General features: G+C 42.9%; 8 non-coding genes across 8 annotated transcripts; 3 read left to right on the top strand and 5 right to left on the bottom strand.

Moving 5' to 3' along the window:
* Positions 1 to 453: 453 nt before the first annotated feature.
* On the bottom strand, positions 454 to 526 carry TRNAV-AAC. The gene has a single exon. It is a non-coding gene; the product is annotated as a tRNA-Val (tRNA).
* A 271-nt stretch (positions 527 to 797) lies between these two features.
* On the top strand, positions 798 to 906 carry TRNAL-UAA. The gene is made up of 2 exons: positions 798 to 835; positions 861 to 906. It is a non-coding gene; the product is annotated as a tRNA-Leu (tRNA).
* Positions 907 to 2,447: 1,541 nt separating this feature from the next.
* Positions 2,448 to 2,520, bottom strand: TRNAV-AAC. The gene has a single exon. It is a non-coding gene; the product is annotated as a tRNA-Val (tRNA).
* A 1,912-nt stretch (positions 2,521 to 4,432) lies between these two features.
* On the bottom strand, positions 4,433 to 4,505 carry TRNAV-AAC. Its single transcript has one exon. It is a non-coding gene; the product is annotated as a tRNA-Val (tRNA).
* A 271-nt stretch (positions 4,506 to 4,776) lies between these two features.
* TRNAL-CAA lies at positions 4,777 to 4,885 on the top strand. The gene is made up of 2 exons: positions 4,777 to 4,814; positions 4,840 to 4,885. It is a non-coding gene; the product is annotated as a tRNA-Leu (tRNA).
* Positions 4,886 to 6,417: 1,532 nt separating this feature from the next.
* Positions 6,418 to 6,490, bottom strand: TRNAV-AAC. The gene has a single exon. It is a non-coding gene; the product is annotated as a tRNA-Val (tRNA).
* Positions 6,491 to 6,761: 271 nt separating this feature from the next.
* TRNAL-CAA lies at positions 6,762 to 6,870 on the top strand. The gene is made up of 2 exons: positions 6,762 to 6,799; positions 6,825 to 6,870. It is a non-coding gene; the product is annotated as a tRNA-Leu (tRNA).
* A 1,537-nt stretch (positions 6,871 to 8,407) lies between these two features.
* On the bottom strand, positions 8,408 to 8,480 carry TRNAV-AAC. Its single transcript has one exon. It is a non-coding gene; the product is annotated as a tRNA-Val (tRNA).
* Between the last annotated feature and the right edge of the window lie 225 nt (positions 8,481 to 8,705).

Below are 8,705 nucleotides of genomic sequence, written 5' to 3'. Positions count from 1 at the left end.
GTGGTATAAAGATCGAGGCTGTGTTATGCTTAAGTCCTGATTGCTTACCTCCTATCTCAACCTGATGGGTGACAGAGCGAGCCAGAGATGCAGGACGTGGTTCTTTCAGCTCTTATCTCTGATATATATGTTGTGTCTCTACTTATCTTTCTTAATAAGCTATCGCACATTATTACGTCATATTTGATTACTAGGGTTCGATGTTTTATTTCATGTGTAATATTTGAAATATTTCTTGAAATCTTAAAAAGCACTTTAACATCCACAGTTGTATATTAAGGAATTGAGATGGTTTGCAAGAATTAATGCAAAACACCTGTGATGATAGGCACTTCACCACTTTGGATTAGGGAGGGCTGCATATGCTCTAGAATGTTACTCGGCATGTCTATCCCGAGACAGTTGAAGACTGTGAGGAGGCAGAACATTAAAACTAGAATAAAAATTAAGAACTGTTTCTGCCTGGTTTCGAACCAGGGACCTTTCGTGTGTTAGGCAAATGTGATAATCACTACACTACAGAAACACAGGCCTCTCTTTCTGTGCTGGCTTCTTTCTAATAAAAAGATTGGCTAACAGGGTCATGGCTGTATGAGATTCAGGATGCATTATCCTCGGGTAAAATTCATTTACCTTCTTGTATTTTATATTTGCAGTTGAAATGCAGAGTTCATGCTGGATTACCGCCTTATTGCCCTCCAGCTAGGTTTGTCAGTAGAGGACGGTTAAAGGTAGTGCCACCGCCCAACACCACCCACACTGCAGAGATGGAAATCTTACCAAGTCTGCTTCCCATTGTCAGAATGGCCGAGTGGTCTAAGGTGCCAGACTTAAGTCTTTCTGCTTCCCTGTGCTGGGTGTTCTGGTCTCCTGATGGAGGCGTGGGTTCAAATCCCACTTCTGACAAGCTCACCCTATACTTTAGAACCTCAGGCTTATTTTTTCAATACATTTTAGGTTCTAATTGAAAAAGCAGACATGACAAGCTGGGTCGCACGGATGGTCAATTAAGGGCAGTATCCCGATCCCCAATCTCAAAGGGATATTCACCAGCAGCCGTGAATTTTACAACAATGACACCAACTTAGGTACCAGACCCGGCCAGAAACCCAGATGCCAATTCTGTCCACCGATTAAGCCAGACGACACCATCACAGGACCCAACAACATCAACTACAACATCCGGCCCCTTTCGCTGCTCTTCCTCCAATGTGATACAATACATGCCTTGTCACTCTGATGTCTACATAGGACAAACAAGTCAATCTATAAGGAAAAGAATAAATGGACATAGATCTGTCATGAGAAATGGCAACATTCAGAAATCACTATCAGAACATTTCAACCTTCCAGGACATTCTCTATCTGACCTTAAAGTAGCTATTCTCCTACAGAGAAACTTCAAAGGAGCACTCCAGGGTGTAACTGCTGAACTGGTGCTCATTAACAAAATTAACAGCATCACCCTGGGTCTGACATAGACAATGGCCTCATGACTCATCACAGCTATCTGTGAACTTAACCGGAAGCAGCTCCAGCTGCCTTTTCACACTTACCTCAGTTATCAATAGGCTATACTATAATGCTATTAACACTCTCTCCAATCATTTCCTGACTCACCCAGTGCCTTCTCTCTGTTCCCCATACATTTTATCCATCTCATTCGAAAGAGTATTCACTTAGGAGCAGAGGTGTGTGTATATCACAGCGCAGCCATGACTCTTCAACGGTCTCTTCTCTTGCTGACTTCAGGAGGGCTAACAGAATGAATCAACATAAACTGTAAACTCTGGATCAACCGAGAAGGGAGAAGAGATCGCAAGCAGGTGATTTCCCAGTGGATGCTGTCTCTCTGAAATGTCTTTTCCAGAAACCTTATTTCCTTTACTGTCGTGTCAGATTTCTTGGCTTTCTAGCACCCCAGGTTTCACCTCCATTAAGTAGGCCTTTGAGCACCACAGCAATGATATCAACACACCCACTGTTATCGTCACGTGGTATAAAGATCGAGGCTGTGTTATGCTTAAGTCCTGATTGCTTACCTCCTATCTCAACCTGATGGGTGACAGAGCGAGCCAGAGATGCAGGACGTGGTTCTTTCAGCTCTTATCTCTGATATATATGTTGTGTCTCTACTTATCTTTCTTAATAAGCTATCGCACATTATTACGTCATATTTGATTACTAGGGTTCGATGTTTTATTTCATGTGTAATATTTGAAATATTTCTTGAAATCTTAAAAAGCACTTTAACATCCACAGTTGTATATTAAGGAATTGAGATGGTTTGCAAGAATTAATGCAAAACACCTGTGATGATAGGCACTTCACCACTTTGGATTAGGGAGGGCTGCATATGCTCTAGAATGTTACTCGGCATGTCTATCCCGAGACAGTTGAAGACTGTGAGGAGGCAGAACATTAAAACTAGAATAAAAATTAAGAACTGTTTCTGCCTGGTTTTGAACCAGGGACCTTTCGTGTGTTAGGCGAATGTGATAACCACTACACTACAGAAACTCAGGTCCCTGTGTCTGTGCTGGCTTCTTTCTAATAAAAAGATTGGCTGACAGGGTCATGGCTATATGACATTCAGGATGCATTATCCTCGGGTAAAATTCATTTACCTTCTTGTATTTTATATTTGCACTTGAAATGCAGAGGTCGTGCTGGATTACCGCCTTCTTGCCCTCCAGCTAGGTTTGTCAGTAGAGGACGGTTAAAGGTAGTGCCACCGCCCAACAACACCCGCACTGCAGAGATGGAGATCTTCCCAAGTCTACTACCCATTGTCAGAATGGCCTGGCGCCAGACTCAAGTCTTTCTGCTTCCCTGTGCTGGGTGTTCTGGTCTCCTGATGAAGGCGTGGGTTCAAATCCCACTTCTGACAAGCTCATCCTATACTTTAGAACCTCAGGCTTATTTTTTCAATACATTTTAGGTTCTAATTGAAAAAGCAGACATGACAAGCTGGGTCGCACGGATGGTCAATTAAGGGCAGTATCCCGATCCCCAATCTCAAAGGGATATTCACCAGCAGCCGTGAATTTTACAACAATGACACCATCTTAGGTACCAGACCCGGCCAGAAACCCAGATGCCAATTCTGTCCACAGATTAAGCCAGACGACACCATCACAGGACCCAACAACATCAACTACAACATCCGGCCCCATTCGCTGCTCTTCCTCCAATGTGATACAATACATGCCTTGTCACTCTGATGTCTACATAGGACAAACAAGTCAATCTATAAGGAAAAGAATAAATGGACATAGATCTGTCATGAGAAATGGCAACATTCAGAAATCACTATCAGAACATTTCAGCCTTCCAGGACATTCTCTATCTGACCTTAAAGTAGCTATTCTCCTACAGAGAAACTTCAAAGAGGCACTCCAGGGTGTAACTGCTGAACTGGTGCTCATTAACAAAATTAACAGCATCACCCTGGGTCTGACATAGACAATGGCCTCATGACTCATCACAGCTATCTGTGAACTTAACCGGAAGCTGCTCCAGCTGCCTTTTCACACTTACCTCAGTTATCAATAGGCTATATTATAATGCTATTAACACTCTCTCCAAATCATTTCCTGACTCACCCAGTGCCTTCTCTCTGTTCCCCATACATTTTATCCATCTCATTCGAAAGAGTATTCACTTAGGAGCAGAGGTGTGTGTATATCACAGCGCAGCTATGACTCTTCAACGGTCTCTTCTCTTGCTGACTTCAGGAGGGCTAACAGAATGAATCAACATAAACTGTAAACTCTGGATCAACCGAGAAGGGAGAAGAGATCGCAAGCAGGTGATTTCCCAGTGGATGCTGTCTCTCTGAAATGTCTTTTCCAGAAACCTTATTTCCTTTACTGTCGTGTCAGATTTCTTGGCTTTCTAGCACCCCAGGTTTCACCTCCATTAAGTAGGCCTTTGAGCACCACAGCAATGATATCAACACACCCACTGTTATCGTCATGTGGTATAAAGATCGAGGCTGTGTTATGCTTAAGTCCTGATTGCTTACCTCCTATCTCAACCTGATGGGTGACAGAGCGAGCCAGAGATGCAGGACGTGGTTCTTTCAGCTCTTATCTCTGATATATATGTTGTGTCTCTACTTATCTTTCTTAATAAGCTATCGCACATTATTACGTCATATTTGATTACTAGGGTTCGATGTTTTATTTCATGTGTAATATTTGAAATATTTCTTGAAATCTTAAAAAGCACTTTAACATCCACAGTTGTATATTAAGGAATTGAGATGTTTTGCAAGAATTAATGCAAAACACCTGTGATGATAGGCACTTCACCACTTTGGATTAGGGAGGGCTGCATATGCTCTAGAATGTTACTCGGCATGTCTATCCCGAGACAGGTGAAGACTGTGAGGAGGCAGAACATTAAAACTAGAATAAAAATTAAGAACTGTTTCTGCCTGGTTTTGAACCAGGGACCTTTCGCGTGTTAGGCGAATGTGATAACCACTACACTACAGAAACTCAGGCCCCTGTGTCTGTGCTGGCTTCTTTCTAATAAAAAGATTGGCTGACAGGGTCATGGTTGTATGAGATTCAGGATGCATTATCCTCGGGTAAAATTCATTTACCTTCTTGTATTTTATATTTGCACTTGAAATGCAGAGGTCGTGCTGGATTACCGCCTTCTTGCCCTCCAGCTAGGTTTGTCAGTAGAGGACGGTTAAAGGTAGTGCCACCGCCCAACACCACCCGCACTGCAGAGATGGAGATCTTCCCAAGGCTACTTCCCATTGTCAGAATGGCCGAGTGATCTAAGGCGCCAGACTCAAGTCTTTCTGCTTCCCTGTGCTGGGTGTTCTGGTCTCCTGATGGAGGCGTGGGTTCAAATCCCACTTCTGACAAGCTCATCCTATACTTTAGAACCTCAGGCTTATTTTTTCAATACATTTTAGGTTCTAATTGAAAAAGCAGACATGACAAGCTGGGTCGCACGGATGGTCAATTAAGGGCAGTATCCCGATCCCCAATCTCAAAGGGATATTCACCAGCAGCCGTGAATTTTACAACAATGACACCATCTTAGGTACCAGACCCGGCCAGAAACCCAGATGCCAATTCTGTCCACCGATTAAGTCAGATGTCACCATCACAGGACCCAACAACATCAACTACAACATCCGGCCCCATTCGCTGCTCTTCCTCCAATGTGATACAATACATGCCTTGTCACTACTGATGTCTACATAGGACAAACAAGTCAATCTATAAGGAAAAGAATAAATGGACATAGATCTGTCATGAGAAATGGCAACATTCAGAAATCACTATCAGAACATTTCAGCCTTCCAGGACATTCTCTATCTGACCTTAAAGTAGCTATTCTCCTACAGAGAAACTTCAAAGGAGCACTCCAGGGTGTAACTGCTGGTGCTCATTAACAAAATTAACAGCATCACCCTGGGTCTGACATAGACAATGGCCTCATGACTCATCACAGCTATCTGTGAACTTAACCGGAAGCAGCTCCAGCTGCCTTTTCACACTTACCTCAGTTATCAATAGGCTATACTATAATGCTATTAACACTCTCTCCAAATCATTTCCTGACTCACCCAGTGCCTTCTCTCTGTTCCCCATACATTTTATCCATCTCATTCGAAAGAGTATTCACTTAGGAGCAGAGGTGTGTGTATATCACAGTGCAGCTATGACTCTTCAACGGTCTCTTCTCTTGCTGACTTCAGGAGGGCTAACAGAATGAATCAACATAAATTGTAAACTCTGGATCAACCGAGAAGGGAGAAGAGATCGCAAGCAGGTGATTTCCCAGTGGATGCTGTCTCTCTGAAATGTCATTTCCAGAAACCTTATTTCCTTTACTGTCGTGTCAGATTTCTTGGCTTTCTAGCACCCCAGGTATCACCTCCATTAAGTAGGCCTTTGAGCACCACAGCAATGATATCAACACACCCACTGTTATCGTCACTAAAGATCGAGGCTGTGTTATGCTTAAGTCCTGATTGCTTACCTCCTATCTCAACCTGATGGGTGACAGAGCGAGCCAGAGATGCAGGACGTGGTTCTTTCAGCTCTTATCTCTGATATATATGTTGTGTCTCTACTTATCTTTCTTAATAAGCTATCGCACATTATTACGTCATATTTGATTACTAGGGTTCGATGTTTTATTTCATGTGTAATATTTGAAATATTTCTTGAAATCTTAAAAAGCACTTTAACATCCACAGTTGTATATTAAGGAATTGAGATGGTTTGCAAGAATTAATGCAAAACACCTGTGATGATAGGCACTTCACCACTTTGGATTAGGGAGGGCTGCATATGCTCTAGAATGTTACTCGGCATGTCTATCCCGAGACAGGTGAAGACTGTGAGGAGGCAGAACATTAAAACTAGAATAAAAATTAAGAACTGTTTCTGCCTGGTTTCGAACCAGGGACCTTTCCCGTGTTAGGCGAATGTGATAACCACTACACTACAGAAACTCAGGCCCCTGTGTCTGTGCTGGCTTCTTTCTAATAAAAAGATTGGCTGACAGGGTCATGGCTGTATGAGATTCAGGATGCATTATCCTCGGGTAAAATTCATTTACCTTCTTGTATTTTATATTTGCAGTTGAAATGCAGAGGTCGTGCTGGATTACCGCCTTCTTGCCCTCCAGCTAGGTTTGTCAGTAGAGGACGGTTAAAGGTAGTGCCACCGCCCAACACCACCCGCACTGCAGAGATGGAGATCTTCCCAAGGCTGCTTCCCATTGTCAGAATGGCCGAGTGATCTAAGGCGCCAGACTCAAGTCTTTCTGCTTCCCTGTGCTGGGTGTTCTGGTCTCCTGATGGAGGCGTGGGTTCAAATCCCACTTCTGACAAGCTCATCCTATACTTTAGAACCTCAGGCTTATTTTTTCAATACATTTTAGGTTCTAATTGAAAAAGCAGACATGACAAGCTGGGTCGCACGGATGGTCAATTAAGGGCAGTATCCCGATCCCCAATCTCAAAGGGATATTCACCAGCAGCCGTGAATTTTACAACAATGACACCATCTTAGGTACCAGACCCGGCCAGAAACCCAGATGCCAATTCTGTCCACCGATTAAGTCAGACGTCACCATCACAGGACCCAACAACATCAACTACAACATCCGGCCCCATTCGCTGCTCTTCCTCCAATGTGATACAATACATGCCTTGTCACACTGATGTCTACATAGGACAAACAAGTCAATCTATAAGGAAAAGAATAAATGGACATAGATCTGTCATGAGAAATGGCAACATTCAGAAATCACTATCAGAACATTTCAGCCTTCCAGGACATTCTCTATCTGACCTTAAAGTAGCTATTCTCCTACAGAGAAACTTCAAAGGAGCACTCCAGGGTGTAACTGCTGGTGCTCATTAACAAAATTAACAGCATCACCCTGGGTCTGACATAGACAATGGCCTCATGACTCATCACAGCTATCTGTGAACTTAACCGGAAGCAGCTCCAGCTGCCTTTTCACACTTACCTCAGTTATCAATAGGCTATACTATAATGCTATTAACACTCTCTCCAAATCATTTCCTGACTCACCCAGTGCCTTCTCTCTGTTCCCCATACATTTTATCCATCTCATTCGAAAGAGTATTCACTTAGGAGCAGAGGTGTGTGTATATCACAGCGCAGCTATGACTCTTCAACGGTCTCTTCTCTTGCTGACTTCAGGAGGGCTAACAGAATGAATCAACATAAATTGTAAACTCTGGATCAACCGAGAAGGGAGAAGAGATCGCAAGCAGGTGATTTCCCAGTGGATGCTGTCTCTCTGAAATGTCATTTCCAGAAACCTTATTTCCTTTACTGTCGTGTCAGATTTCTTGGCTTTCTAGCACCCCAGGTATCACCTCCATTAAGTAGGCCTTTGAGCACCACAGCAATGATATCAACACACCCACTGTTATCCTCACGTGGTATAAAGATCGAGGCTGTGTTATGCTTAAGTCCTGATTGCTTACCTCCTATCTCAACCTGATGGGTGACAGAGCGAGCCAGAGATGCAGGACGTGGTTCTTTCAGCTCTTATCTCTGATATATATGTTGTGTCTCTACTTATCTTTCTTAATAAGCTATCGCACATTATTACGTCATATTTGATTACTAGGGTTCGATGTTTTATTTCATGTGTAATATTTGAAATATTTCTTGAAATCTTAAAAAGCACTTTAACATCCACAGTTGTATATTAAGGAATTGAGATGGTTTGCAAGAATTAATGCAAAACACCTGTGATGATAGGCACTTCACCACTTTGGATTAGGGAGGGCTGCATATGCTCTAGAATGTTACTCGGCATGTCTATCCCGAGACAGGTGAAGACTGTGAGGAGGCAGAACATTAAAACTAGAATAAAAATTAAGAACTGTTTCTGCCTGGTTTCGAACCAGGGACCTTTCATGTGTTAGGTAAATGTGATAACCACTACACTACAGAAACTCAGGCCCCTGTGTCTGTGCTGGCTTCTTTCTAATAAAAAGATTGGCTGACAGGGTCATGGCTGTATGAGATTCAGGATGCATTATCCTCGGGTAAAATTCATTTACCTTCTTGTATTTTATATTTGCACTTGAAATGCAGAGGTCGTGCTGGATTACCGCCTTCTTGCCCTCCAGCTAGGTTTGTCAGTAGAGGACGGTTAAAGGTAGTGCCACCGCCCAACAA

This window comes from Rhinatrema bivittatum, chromosome 3 (genome assembly GCF_901001135.1).
Source record: "Rhinatrema bivittatum chromosome 3, aRhiBiv1.1, whole genome shotgun sequence".
NCBI lineage: Eukaryota > Metazoa > Chordata > Amphibia > Gymnophiona > Rhinatrematidae > Rhinatrema > Rhinatrema bivittatum.
This window is presented reverse-complemented; position numbering and strand designations above follow the sequence as displayed.